Source organism: Phascolarctos cinereus, unplaced genomic scaffold, assembly GCF_003287225.1.
Source record: "Phascolarctos cinereus isolate Bilbo 61053 unplaced genomic scaffold, phaCin_HiC Scaffold_2;HRSCAF=192, whole genome shotgun sequence".
NCBI lineage: Eukaryota > Metazoa > Chordata > Mammalia > Diprotodontia > Phascolarctidae > Phascolarctos > Phascolarctos cinereus.
In genome coordinates this window covers 397949139-397964593 of record NW_027555625.1, presented here as the reverse complement: position 1 = coordinate 397964593, position 15455 = coordinate 397949139, and positions in this window count along the sequence as shown.

The window sequence follows — 15455 nt, the reverse complement described above, 5'->3', positions numbered from 1 at the left end:
GACAATGATTAGATATTATTATTTTACCTCCTCATAATGAAATGGCTCCTTTGAAATTAGTGTTATCTTCCAACAGTGCTACTCCGCTTTATTGGAGAGCAAGTTCTCTATTTTCTTGATAACTTTTAGCTGCTCATCTTGACTGATTATTCATTTTGCTTGAATCCTTCTTCAAGAGGTGTCAAGGACTTTTTTTGTTATAGAAACCATTAATTTGCATTCAAAAGATGGGAATAAAGTCTTCAACTAATTATAATCAGGGCTATATCTGCATGCGGAAGCCTTTGTACAATCACAAAGGAGAGAACAGCAGTTACTGCTCTGTTTTATTTCTTTCCCTGTTTTCATCAGAATTGCATTTTATTATTATTCTTATTCCGCTCTTCCATATCTGCTTTTTTTTTATATTTTAGCTTTATCCTATATCTTCATTTTACATACTTAGAATTGCAATGTCCAATCTCTCCAGTTTTTTATTTTAAATATATTTGGGGGGGGGGTTCCTACTTTCCTTTATTCTACTCTTTGCTTTAATGTAATAAAAATGAAAATATCAAAGAAAATGGAACTTATTAGTTCTGCATCATAGCTGCACTTAAGGCATACTGTAGCAGAAAGAGATAAGCCCACAAAATTGTGGTACAAGGACAATATACAGAGCATAATTAAATAATAGGTTAAAAAAACCCTCAATATTCCATTGTATCTGTTACTGTTGCTCCAATTCATTGAAATATAATGCCAACCCAGGCACAGTGTCACTAAAAGACAGAGGATAGAAGAAGCAGGGATAATTTTGAGAAATGCTAGAATAGAAACACAAAAGGCTTTCATTTCTATAAGAGCAAGGGTCAGTGAAAAACAATATGAATGAAGAGAAGTTTCTTCAACAAAAGAATGTCCCACAAAAGAAGAGAAATAGGTTTCAATGATAGGAAAAAAGAAAAGAAAAACCTTTTCATCATTTAATAAGTATATACTGCATGGAGCAAGAATCTGAAAAAGATACAAAGTTTAAATAATAATAGCATTTATATTGAACTTTAGGATTTACCAAGTAATTTACATGTTATCTCCTGTGATCCTCATAGCAAACCTGTAAGGTAGCTGCAATTATTTTCTCTGTTTTCCTGATGACAAAACCGAATCTGAGTATTTAAGCAACTTTTTCAGTGTCACACAACTAGTGAGTGGGTGTCTGAGACGTAACTGGAACTGATCTTCCTGACTCTGTATCCAACTATCTATTTCTATGCCACCAAGCTGCTTTGATAAAGTATGGTTTCCATCTTCAGGTGGAGGCAAACACACACACACACACACACACACACATAGAGAGAGAGAGAGAGAGATTGATTTGTATGTATATATAGAGACAGAGAGCTATAATGCATTTTACAAAATAAAAGGAAATCAGAGCAAAGCTGGAAAAAAATTCTTACACAAAAAGAAAAGAAAAAACCTGCAAAGAGATATAAATAATTATAAGGTCTATCATGTAGTGAGAGTGTTAAAGGTAAAAATTATTGTTTGGTAATGTGAATTGAGTATGCTGGTGCTCAAGATATCCATCCAAATTTGACCAAATTACCAAGAGCTCAACTATATGGAGTTGTGATCCACTTCTTTCATATTTTAATTATCTATTCAGTAGCTTATTAGTCAGGTCACAATTTCATTGCTTCTGGCCAAAGGATGTTAGAAGAATTATACCTCAAAGAGTAGATGCAATAGGATTCATAAAAGGAACTGAAAAGATCAAAGGAAAACAAGCGAAAGTGAGTTTTTGAGGGTCAGAATAGGTAACAATGTATAGCTGATTTTGTCAAATGAACCATCTGACTACAGAAATAAAACTACAGTTTTAGCAATAACGTTGACAGTGGCATTAGCCATGCGGCATATAAAGAAGCTAACAGTTATGTAGCTTTGATCTTTGTAGTTACAGTGTGAAATAAGTTTATAACATACCATCACATAATATCCCACCATTTTTCTTTAGTTGAGGGGAGGTTTGGACCTGTGATTTCAATAGGTTATACAACTCTCAGTGAGAAAACTCCCTCTGCAAATATAGATTTGCAACTATTCTGGAATTTGTATTGGGGAATTTACCTTGGTCACTAAGAAAGCAGCTAGGTGGCACAATGGATAGAACACTGGGCCTGGATTCAGGAATATCTGAATTCAAATCTTGCCTCAGACACTTACTAGCTTTGTGACTCTAGGCAGGTCACTTAACCACTGATTGCTTCAGTTTCCTCAACTGTAATACAAAGATAATAATAGCACCTAACCTCTGAGGTTGTTGTAAAGATCAAAGAAGATAATATCTCTAAAGCACTTCACACAGTTCTTGGCACATAGTGGGTAATTAATAAATGTCCCTCCCCCCTCATATCCCCAAAGGTTAAGTGAATTGCCCAGGGTCACACAGCCTGTTTGTGTTAGATATACAAGTTAAATCTAGTCTTCCTGATTCTGAGGTAGAACCTATTCAATTCTCTATGCAGTCTCTATATTCTATTCCACATTGTCTCTCTAGCCCACTATTATATTTCACAAGGGCCTACAATACTACAGAGGTGGGGGAAGGGGAAACATAATCAGAATTGTATGAAATTTGACCTAACTTTTCATTAAGTACAATTTCAACAGCCATTTAGCCTCTTGATATACAAAATCACCTTAGCACCACCTTGAGTCCTTGAGAGAAAAGAATGAAGGCACCTTTGATGTAATGGAAAGAATTATGGCACCTGAGTCAGAGCACACAAATACAAATTCTTCCTTTCAAATTTAATGTATGTGTAAACTTTGGATATTTCGCTTAAACTCTCTGGTCCTCAGTTTCCTCACTTGTAAAATTAGGGTATTGAATTTGGTGCCCTATTTGGTTCACTCCATCTCTAGGTCTATGACTAATAAGGAGACCTAAATGAATGCAGTACACTATCTGGAATCTAGTCACTCTGGCTTTGGAACCAGGGTTTACTGTGGCAGTGCCAGCAGCATGTTAATAGAAGCATAGTTGAGCTAATAAGTTGCAATAACGGCAATGAATCTTATTAGCACTCATTATGATGGTGGTGATGATGATGATGGTGAGAATGATGATGTTGATTATGATGATGACTCCAGGTTGAAAATTAAGATCCAAAAAGATTATTGTACAAGATATTCTCTGAACATGGAAATGAAATGTTTTCTTCCATTCAGTGGACATAATGGCAGCTGTTTCTTTGCTGCAGAAATCTTTTTTTAAAAGGATCATGCAAAGATGCAAATAAGATTCCTTTGCTACCACATTGGATGTGTATATTAAAAAGGCATATATAATTTGTTTCCAAATGTCCCATGATACATACTGCATGCTATTGTGAAGCAGATAAGGCATTTTTGTTCCCTTGAAAGAGATGGTCTTACAGCTCTAAGTGAAACTCTAAAGAATTAAGCCATCTTTAAATATTTGCTTTAACATAGTAAAACTGTAGTGAGGCATCATTTTTGGAATCTAATTGTAAATCGCAATTAAGAAGCAGGACCTACAATGTCAAAACAATAATATAAACAAACCTAAATCCAACTAACATGTAGCCATTCTGCTCAATTTTGTACAATTGCAGTCTTAGTCCACCTGATGTGTTGTTTTTACTCATGTGCCAGTGTCTTAAATGAAAAAAAAAAACAATAGGTGTATAGAAAGCCATTATGGAGGTCACTGAAGGCTATGCAACATCTGTTATTAAAAAAATGAGGAGGCAGGGAAATTTTATGAAATACTTGATGAACTCCACAGTCAATAGGAGATAGAGTAGGATAGAAACAGAATGATAGAAGGAACTCCCAAATGGGGTAACTCCCTCTACCAGCACAGGTTTACATCTCTGCAACTTAAACTTTTACAGAGTTGTGTATAAACAAACAAATAAATAAGTAGATAAATAAATAAACAAATAAACGTATGTATATACATGTTCATACATATACATATATACATATACATATGTTTAGAAGATTAGAGCTGTCTAGGGTGTGAAGGTGTCAAACTTGCTGTTCATCAGACCACCAGAAGTCAGGAAAACTTCAGAATATGGAAGCAGATTAAAATATAATTGGGAAATGTTTAACAAAATAAATAAATGTTTAAAAAAATAACAAAAATAAAAATATATTACATAATAGCATTAAATTTCTGGTTTTCTAAATCAATATGTTCCCATAAGGATCCACTTCTATTTGAGTTTGACACCACTGAGCAATGAGAAGTTAAGTGACTTCCCCAGGGAAATCTATTCAGTATATCTGAGACAGTACTTAAATTTAGGTCTTCTTGGCCTCAAGGCCTATTCTTTATCTACTATAACATGCTTCCTCTAAGTAACCATATATATTAGGATATGATGAAAAATATGATTTGTGAATAGTTGACTGAGAAGCCTACATACTGTCAATGTTTTCTTCAAGAAAAATCAGCACTTGGTGCAGTTTCTGGCACAAAGGAGAGGCTTAATAAAATGGACTACTTCTATGACAATGGTCAAGCACCAGACATATCTACAAAAACACAAATGGACTATATCAATAAACAAATATCTAGTTATTGATATGGACAGTAATTCAGAATCAGCTGTCTGTTTGGAGTCAGATTGTTGACTATTAAGATCAAAAGTCAAAATCAGCACTAAATCATTAGATTACAATGAGAAAATACTGTATGTAACTACAACAGCTCCAACTAGACAAAAGTGTTCACTAAAAACGGGTACTTGATAAAAGTAAAAATGTGAATTTTATCGCCATTTTTTTAACCATGTGAAACTGACATAAAGTAATAAAAGAATTTGGGTCTGGAAGTCCCCTCAGAAATCATGTAGTTTAACTCTCTCATTTTATAAATGAGAAAATAGAAATGTAGAAAGGTTAAATGACTTGTCTAAGACCACACAAGTAGAAATTATCAGAAGTGTCAAGTACTGTCTTCTGAGTCCAAATCCCATTCAATTTCCATTATAGCTTACTGCCTTCATCACTACAGAGAAACAAATATGAACAATTGATATCATGCAATCTGAGCTGAGTCTGTGCTGCCATAAGCAAATAATTTTACTGTTCCCTAATTGATTCTATTTCACCCCACACAGTTATGTCTTAAACTTTATGCTCTTTTTTTTCCTTTTCCCAACCACACTATTCTTTTCTCATTCTATGTATGCATGTATGTATGTATGTATGTATGTATTTTTAATAGGCAATTGGGGTTAAGTGACTTGCCCAGGGTCACACAGCTAGTAAGCGTCAAGTGTTTTGTCTGAGGTCGGATTTGAACTCAGGTCCTCCTGACTTCAGGGTTAGTGCTCTGTCCCCTGCGCCACCTAGCTTCCCCCTCATTCATTCTACCCAAACGTCCTTACCACACTTTACCAAGAAAATAGAAGCAAATTTCCATTAACTCCTTCTAATCCCATATTCTTCATCTCAAAACCTTTTCACATCATTTTACATGTTCGCCTCCTTTACTAGAGACTCTAATGAAGAGCATTGTTTTCTCTCTACCCAGGCCGTCCTCTTGATCTCATCCCCTCCTATCTGCCACTGAATGATTTTTAGCAATGGACTAGAGTGAATAAACTTCAATAAATATCTATATCAATTGAATATTTTTACTTCCCTATATCCTAAGGGACCCATTCTTCATTTTTCACATAAGGTAACAGGGATAGAGGCAAATTAAATGACTTCCTACTATAAAGACTGTTTTCTTTTGCCCTGAGCTTCTACAGAACTTCATGAATTTCTGAGTGCCACTTTTTCTCCTATTGTTTTGCTTTGTCTTTTTATAGTGAGACAACAGAAAGCACAGTCTTCAGATTCCATAGCACATGTGCAGAAGCACAGTACTTTGCAGAGCTCTTTGTTCTAAGCACTGTCCTTTCCCCTTTCTCTGCCTCAGGCTTGTTACTTGCTAGGATAGGCTGGCTTCCTCCTGGGTACTTTTCAAGTCACAGTGGACAAATGCTAATCCTGACGGCTCAGTAAAGAAACACGAGCAAGTCAAAATTGATCCACCCCTTTAGACACTTTGTCATTACAAGCTGCAGTTTGAATTCTGCTTCTAACCTGTGGTCCAGAATTAAAAACAGAGATATTTGGTTGCTGTCAAAGACCATTGTTTTCTGCTCTCTGGGTTGCGGAAGGGGAAAAGTGTTTGCAAGAAATGATGTTACCTGTCCTGGCACAAACAAGTGTTTTATGCACTTGACCAAGGCGTGGTGAGTCTCTAAAAGGATTCCAGGCACATTTCAGAGGGAAAATAAGGCCTGACAAAACCCTGTGAAGCAAGAAGGAGAAGAGAATGATGGTGGGAAAACAAAGATGTCTTCTCAGGGACCAGAATTTAATGTCATTGGATGCTTTGGATGGGATATAGGAGGCTCTGGAATTCTAGTCTGTTTTCCTGAGGTCCCTCTTCATTGTACTAGAAACATCCATGAACAGATGGAGAATAAATCTGTGGAATAGTAGATAAAGCACTGAATTTGAAGTCTTGACTGAGTCTTGGCTTTACCATCTGAGCTTCATTTTCGTTATTTTTAAGTTCGGGATAATGCTGTAATATTTGGATTAAATATTTTGCAAGTTCTTTATGTATTTTTTGTAGGCATGGTACATCACAAGGTACTAACAGGGTCAAATGAAATTATGGATATGAATTATTATGATTGTTGTTATGGGTAACTGGATAGCTCAGAAATAGGGCTGGACTTGAAAGCAGTAATATCTGAGTTCAAATCTAGCCTCCAACACTTATTAGCTCTTTGATCCTAGGCAAAAAACTAAATTTCTGTATTTTTCACTTTCTTCATCCATAAGAGGGAGGTAATAATAGCAACATCATCTCAGAGTTGTTCTGAAGATAAAATGACATAATATTTGTAAAACTCTTTGCAAAAGCTAAAGCATTACCTAAATACTAGCTGTTATCAGCAACATTATACTAATTATTGTTATTAACATCATTCAGAATGGTAGGTGTGAGCAAACTGAGACATAATCAATGAGGAATGAAGAAGAAGAAGAAGAAGAAGAAGAAGAAGAAGAAAGAAGAAGAGAAGAAGAAGAAGAAGAAGAAGAAGAAGAAGAAGAAGAAAGGACGTTATTAAGTAATTGTATGGTAGGAAAAGAAGATGTATTAGTCATGTGTCAAGAAGCAGAGATGGGGACTTCCGCTTCTGGGAGCCAAGATAGTGGAGTGAAAAGGTAGTCACTTTCACCCTCCCCTTTCAACCTCTGAAAACCCAGAAAATATCACCCTAGGAAAAAAAAAACCTGGAACAGCTGAACTAGAAGAAAGATGGGGAACAGCAGGGCAGCAACCCAGCAAACCAGTCTCCCAGTGCCTCAGCAAAAATAAGGGAAGCAGCACTACAAAAGGCCCCAGGCAGATAAGCACCCTGCAGCATTCATCTGAAAGGAGCTGAAGAAAACAACCTAGAGTCTTCCTAAAGTCCCAGCCTTGCTGATTCCATCCCAACAACTCCAACTGTCTACCAGGAGGAGATCCTGAAGCCCAGGTGGTAGAGCAGGCAAACACCAACACCTGGACCTCCGAGTGCCTCAGTGATGGTGGGGGGAACTGGTAGAAACCAGCTAAAAAAACAACCAGGTGCCTCAGCTCTCTACCTCAAATGAATCTCCCAGATCATTAGGGGACTTCCAAACCTTCCTCATAAAAAGACCAGAGCTCAACAAAAAATTTGATCTTTAAGTCCAAGACTCAAGAAAGACATGAAAAGGTAAATGGGACAGAAAGATATAAAATGTTAATAAGGGTGGACTATTTACATCCCTACAAGGGAAGATAACACTTGCAATTCTTGAGAACTGTATTGTTATTACACCATGTTAAAGGAGCATACATAAAGGGGGTGGATATTAGTTGACTTTGATGTGATGATAAAAAAAATCTAATCAAGTGGGTTAAATGGATCCAAGTAAGTGGATTAGTCTGATCTTAGAAAATGTACTGAGAAAGGAGGAGGCAGAGAAGAGTAAATTACATTACGAGAAAAGACAGAAAATCCTTTCCAGAGGGAAAGAAGAGAGGGGGGTGAGCATTATTCTCATCAGATTTGGCTCAAGAAGGGAATAACATAATCAGTTAGGTATAGAAATCTAACTTGCTCTATTAGCAGTAGGAGGGAAAAGAGGAAGGAAAAGGGAGGGGGGATGGAAGGGAGGGAAGAAGCAGTGGGGGTAAAGTGGAAGAGGGGGGAAGGGGATAATAGAAGGGAGGAGAGACTGAAGGAGGTGGTGGTCAAGAGCAAAGTACTGGTGAGGGAAGGAAGGGAGAGAGGAGAAAGAAAAGCATAAATGGAGAAAAAAGGATGGAGAAAAAAACACAGTAATCATAACCGTGTGAAAGTTGAATTGCTATCTTTTTTTTTCTCTTCCATTGAGTTTTGTTTCCTCTTTCTTTTGGTTCATCCTATTGGTTTTAATTTTTACTTACAACTTCACTAATGTGAAAATATGTTTAATGGAATGTAAATGTATAGCCTATATCAGATTGTGCACCATTTTGGGGAGGGTGGTGGGGAGGAAGTGGGAGAAGAATTTAGAACTCAAAAGCATGTGGAAGTGGTTGTTGATAAATCAAAATAAATTGACAAAATATGCAAAAAAAAAAGAACCAGAGATGACAGGTAGACTTCCCACAGATCCACTGTTCTTCTCATGGTATCAGGAGAAAGCAAGAGAGAGAACCTGTGTAGCAAATTTTTGGGAGAGCAGACTTAAGGTTCACCCATAAAGGCAGGCAGAAATATTTTATAGTATTCACTGTTGGAGGGAGCTCCTAAATCTGTAGAATTATAGATCTATTTGAGTATAGAAAATGAGATTTAAAAATGAAGAGGCAAAGGATATAGCTGAGATGGAAGAATAATGGCAGGGACTCACCTGAGTGCTTCCAAATCCCCCTCCAAAAATGATACAGTAACACTTCAAAAAATTCTAGAGCAGCAGAACCAACAAAAGTATAGGTTGAAAGAATTTTCCAGTCAAAGAAAACGTAGAAGGTTGTCGGGAAGGGTCTGTCTCACTGGGATGAGAGTGGAATTCCGTGTAGCACAGGCCAGTCCCAGCAAGCCAGTAGCAGGTCTTGGGGCATGTGCACTGGGGCAGTGGCTTCTGGAGCTCTCAACCTACAGACTCTGAAGGGTTGGATAATTGGTCAGGAGGAGATTACAGGGGACCCTCCGCTGACACTGGGTATGGGACTCCATTGCATTGTCCTTATGCAGACCCAAGTCACAGTACTAAGGTGAGTAGGAGAAATGGCATGTCAGCACTTGTAGCCTCAGAGGAGCAGGAACCCTGGTCACAGTTCCACAGTGGAAAATAGTGCTTATGGTTACTTACAGATCAGAGCACAGTTCAAGAGGGAAGTGACCACATTTCTCTTTAGCTCATACCACCCTGGAAGGACATAAAACTTACAGATCCCCAGAATTAGCTCTGATAACAGCAGCATAATAAAACTGAAGCTTGGGACAGGGCCTCCACCACCCTGAGAGCACATCCCAACTTTAACACTAAGTTAAAAGTCAAGAACTAGACTGGTAAAATAAGCAAACCACACACACACACACACACACACACACACACAAATAAACCAACCATAGAAAGTGACTATCCTGACAAGGAAGATCAAAACATCAACTTGGAAGAAGAGGGCAATGTCAAAACAGCTACATTCAAAGCCTCAAAGAAAAATGTGAATTGGTCTCAAGCCCAGAAATAATTTCTAGAAGAGCTTAAAAAGGATTTGAAAAATCAAATAAGAAAGGTCGAGAAAAAATTGAGAAAAGAAACCAAAGAGATGCAAGAAAAACATGAAAAATGTCAATGGCTTGGTAAAGAAGAAAATGAAAAATAACATCTTAAAAAATAAAATAGACAAATAGTAAAAGAGGCACAAAAAATCAATGAAGAAAAGAAATAATTAAAAAACATAATTGTCCAAATGGCACACAAGAGGTACAAAAGCTCACTGAAGAAAATAATTACTTAAAAATTAGAATTAGACAAGTGGAAACGAATAACTCCATGAGACATAAGCAAACAGGAAAACAAAATCAAAAGACAAAAGAGTGCTCGTGGTCACACATAGACCAGAGCACAGGCCTAGAAAGGAGTAAACACCTCGCCCTTGATCATACCACCCTGGAAGAACTGAAAACTTACAGGTCCCTAGAAGTATCTCTGAAAACAGCTGCACAAACCCCCAAAGCTGGGAACAGTACATTCTCCACACTGAAGCAGACCCCTACCTTAACAAAGACTTTAAAAGTCAAGTAATTGGCTAGAATCATGAGCAAACTGAGCAAAAAAAGTCAGACCATCTTTCTTTGGTGACAAAGAAGATCAAAGCATACAACCAGAAGAAGCCAACAAACTCAAAGCTCCTACATCCAGAGACTCCAAGAAAAAATATGAGGCCACGAAAGAGCTCAAAAAGGATTTTGAGGAGCAAGTAAAAGAAGTAGAGGGAAAACTGAAAAGAGAAATGAGAGTGATGCAAGGAAATCATGAAAAACAAGTCAACAACTTGCTAAAGGAGACTCAAAAATTACTAAAGAAAATAACACCTTAAAAAATAGCCTTACCCAAATGTCAAAAGAGGTCCAAAAAACCAATGAGGAGAAGAATGCCTTCAAAAGCAGAATTGGCCAAATGCAAAAGGGAAGTGCGAAAGCTCACTGAAGAAAATACTTTCTTAAAAATTAGAATGGAGGACCACAAGTACAAAAATATTGATAGAAGCTCTTTTCGTGGTGTCAAAGAATTGGAAATTGAGAGGATGCCCATCAATTGGGGAATGGCTGAACAAGTGGTGATATATGAATGTAATGAATACTATTGTCCTGTAAGAAATGATGAACAGGTTGACTTCAGAAAAACCTGGAAAGACTTGTAAGTTCTGATGCTGAGTGAAGTGAGTAGAACCAAGACAACATTGTACACAATAACAGCCACATTGTGCGATAGCTAATATTGACAAACTGAACCTTTCCCAGAAATACAAGGATCTAGGACATCTCGAAAGGCCTCATGATGGAAAATGTTATCCACATCCAAACAAAGAACTATGGAATTTGAATGCAGATTGAAGAATACTATTTGCTAGGGTTTTTTTTCTCTTCCATTGAGTTTTGTTTCCTCTTTCTTGTGGTTCCTCTTATTGGTTCTAATTCTTCCTTACATTATCACTAATGTGAAAGTATTTTTAATAGGAATGCATATGTATAGCCTATACCAAATTGTACACTGTCTTGGGGAGGGTGGTGGGGAGGAAGGGGGAGAAAAATTTTAAACTCAGAAGCATATGGAAGTGATTGTTGATAAATCAAAATAAATTAATAAAAATTTAGGATGGAGCAATTAGAAGCTAGCGACTTTATGAGAAATCAATACACTGTAAAACAAATCCAAAAGAATGGCAAAATAGAAGATAATGTGAAATATCTCATTGGAAACTAACTAACATGGAAAACAGATCCAGGAGAGATAATTTAAAAATTATTGGACTATCTGAAAATCATGATCAAAAGAAGAGCTTAGACATCATCATTCAAGAAATTATCAAGGAAAACTGCCATGATATTTTAGAACCAGAGAGTAAAATAGAAATGGAAAGAAACCACCTATCACCTCCTAAAAGAAATCCCCAAAAGAAAACTCCTAGGAATATTGTAGTCAAATTCCAGAGTTCCCAGATCAAGGAGAAAACATTGCAAGCAGACAGAAAGAAACAATTCAAGTATTGTGGAAACACAATCAGGATAACACAAGATTTAGCAGCTTTTACATTAAGTGACCTCAGGGCTTGGAATATAGTATTCCAGAGGTGAAAGGAGATAGGATTACAACCAGGAATCACCTACCCAGCAAAACTGAGTATAAACCTTCAGGGGAAAAAATGGACATTCAGTGAAATAGATAACTTTCAAGCATTCTTGTTGAAAAGACCAGAGCTGAGTAGAAAATTTGACTTTCAAATACAAGACTCAAGAGAAACCTGAAGAGGTAAACAGGAAAGAGAAATCACAAGAGGCTTATTGAGGTTGAACTGTTTACATTGCTGCATGGAAAGATGATATTTGTAACTCATGAGACCTTTGTCAGTATTAGGGTAGATGGAGGGGAAAAATTATATGTATAGATAGATTGATACATAGAGGGTGCAGGGTGAGTTGAAGATGCATGGGTGATATCTGGAGAATAAAATTAAGGGGTGAGAGAGGGTTATACTAAGAGAAGGAAAAAGGGAGAGGTAGAATGGGGTAAATTATCTCACATAAAACAGACAAAAAAAGGCTTTTTCAGTAGAGGGGAAGTGGGGGAAGGTGAGAGGGAATGAGTGAATCTTATTCTCATTGGATTTGGCGTAAGGAGGGAATAATATACACACTCCATTGGGTATGGAAATCTATCTTACCCTATAGGAAAATAGGAGGGGAAGGGGATAAGAAAGTGAGAGGATGGCAGAGGGGAGGCTAGATTGGAGGAGGGGGTAATCAGAAGCAAACACTTCTAAGGAGGGACAGGGTCAAAAGACAGAATAGGATAAATGGTGGGCAGGATTGTTTGAAGGGAAATATAGTTCATTTTCCACAGCATGACTACTATGGAAGTGTTTTTCATGACTACACAAGTATAACTTTTATCAAGTTGCTTACCTTCTCAATGAGGATGGGTTGGGAGGGAGGAGGGGAGAAAATTTGGAACCCAAAGTTTAAAAAACAAATGTCAAAAATTGTTTTCACATGCAACTGGGAAATAAGATAAACAGGAAATGGGTTATAAAAATCTATACTGTCCTATAAGAAAATTGAGGGGAAGGGGATAAAAGAAGAGGGGGAGGTAGAAGGGAGAACAGATTAAGGATATTCAGAATGCATGCTGTTTTATAGTTGGGGAAGAGATGAGATGGGGAGAAAATTTGGAACTCCAAATCTTATGGATGTGAATGTTGAAAACTATAAGTAAATAAATTAATAAAATCTGAAAAAAAAGTGATAATTTAAACATTAAAAAAAGAGAAACTACATAGGAGAGGTCTATCTATTTGACAAAAACTGCTGGCCAAACTATATATAAGTAGAACATGAGCATGGAACATGTGTAGCAATAACATTGAATTCCCATATATAAAGGAAATAGAATCTCCTACTTGTAAAAAAACGCTGCTAAAAATAGAGTATGAGATCCCACTTGTAAAAGAAGCTTGAGTTGTGTCCCCTTTATAATATTGAGGCATTAGGTATAGCTGGAGTCAGAATCAGAAAGACATGAATTCAAATCTAACTGTATAGTTTTGCAAGCTATATGGCCCTGAGTAAATCATTAAACTTCTTTCAGCCTCAGTTGCCTCATATGTAATGTGGGGATAATAATTGCACCTACTTAAAATGGTTTTTGTGAGGATCAAATAAATAGTATATGTAGAGCCTTCTGCAAATCTTAAAGATATATATGCTAGTATTAATAATGCTGTATATATACTATTAATACTATTACTACATATATATATGTATATATATGTATATATATGTACATATATATATATATATATATATATATATATATATATATATATATATATATATATATGCTAGTGTTATTAATACTACTAGATATATGTCCATACATATAATAATAATGATTCTGGAAGTAACAATATATGGTCTCAGTGATTTCTCTTTATGGGTCTAAGACACGTATTCTCAACATTTGTATGTGTATCATGGACCCTATTGGCAGTTCAATGAATCCTATGGACCCTTTCATAGAATAATGTTGTTAAAATGCACAAAATAAAACACATAGGATTATAAAGAAAACTTTATTAAATACAGTTATTGAAATATAAAAAAAACAATTTCTCATTTGTTAGATTAAGAGTCTGTGTTCTAAGAGATAATTATGCCTCATATGTTCTTTTCTCTTCTATTAGGATTCAGGACCTCTTCCCTCTATACCTGCAGCAGAGTAACAACATCTCCAGTCACTTTAAAAATAAAACCTACTTATAACTCTCACTCTCAGTTCAATATCATTAAATCATAGTAGTCGGTATTTTGGTGAACAACAAGTTTTCTTTAACATTTGTAAATAAACTTAAAAGCAATCAAAGACAGTTGGCAATTAGGGGATAATTCACTTGGAACACCAGATGCCTTGGTCTGGAGCCAGCCAGTATGGAAACTGAATAGATTTGTCCTTAACTCCTCCCATCTGGTCCTTACTGGGTCAATCTGAGGAAAGATATTTCATCTCCAAATTTGAGAAGCAAGAACACCACCTAGTTACGTTACTGCAGAAGACTGGCAATTGGAGGAACAGTACTGTTGCTGATTTGGGGAAGCAGGGAAGGGAATAGACTTGTAATGTTCAGTTCTTCTCACATGTGTTATCACCTCACCCCTCCTATGATTACCACCACCAAAGCCACTTTAATCTAGGTTTAAATTTTAACAATTCTGAATAAGTTTTTGTAAATCAGTTCCAAAAGTTTGTTTTATAGAGAGTTCAGCTTGTTTTAGCTGTGAAATCTTTGACCTTTTTCTCTGGTGCCTTCCCTTTATCACAGCAGTTTTGAGGCCCATCTTGAATCTTTCTCATGCAACTGTTTAATAGAGAGACAAACAGAAAGGGAAAGAAAGACAGAGAAATTATCTCATTTCTGTAGGCCTATAACAAAGATAATTGAAAAATTCTAATAAAAAAAACAATGAACATGTGGAAGTCAGAAGAAAAAAGATTAGAAGACATTAACTGATGAAGTATGAAGAAAGGAGAACTTCAGATACAACACACTTTGTAACTACAATATAGACAGAAAAAGCAATAAAATGAAACAGTGCTATGTAATTAAAATTACTAAACTGGGCTCTATAAGGGAAGCTTTGAGAACAGTTATCTCTCTTAATTTACTACAAAGGTAATGGGTTCTTTGTGTGAAATATTGCACTACCTATCAAATGCAGTTGAAAAGTAGTTGGTTTTGGTGCATTCCTTTTTCCCCCTTTCTTTTGAATTTTTGTTACAAGAGAAATCACTGGTAGGGGAGCAAGGGTGACATAGATTCAGAAATGAATGTAATATAAAAGTAAAAGCTATTTTTAAAGGAATGGTGAAGGGCAATTCTATCTCTGCAGGAAGGAAGGAACAGGAGATTAGATAAGAAGTAAAGAAACTTTGACATTAAGAGCAGGAAAATTGAAGGACCTGATGTTAGATGGCCAGTCTTTTCAGGAAAGCTAGAGACATGCTGGAGCCAGCTCTAACTGGCTTGCAAGATTAATTCCTAAATTTTCAGTGTGAGCATTTATACCTTAAAAATAGGTAATCACTACAAATCAGAGCTTGATTTATTGTTTTTCTAGACT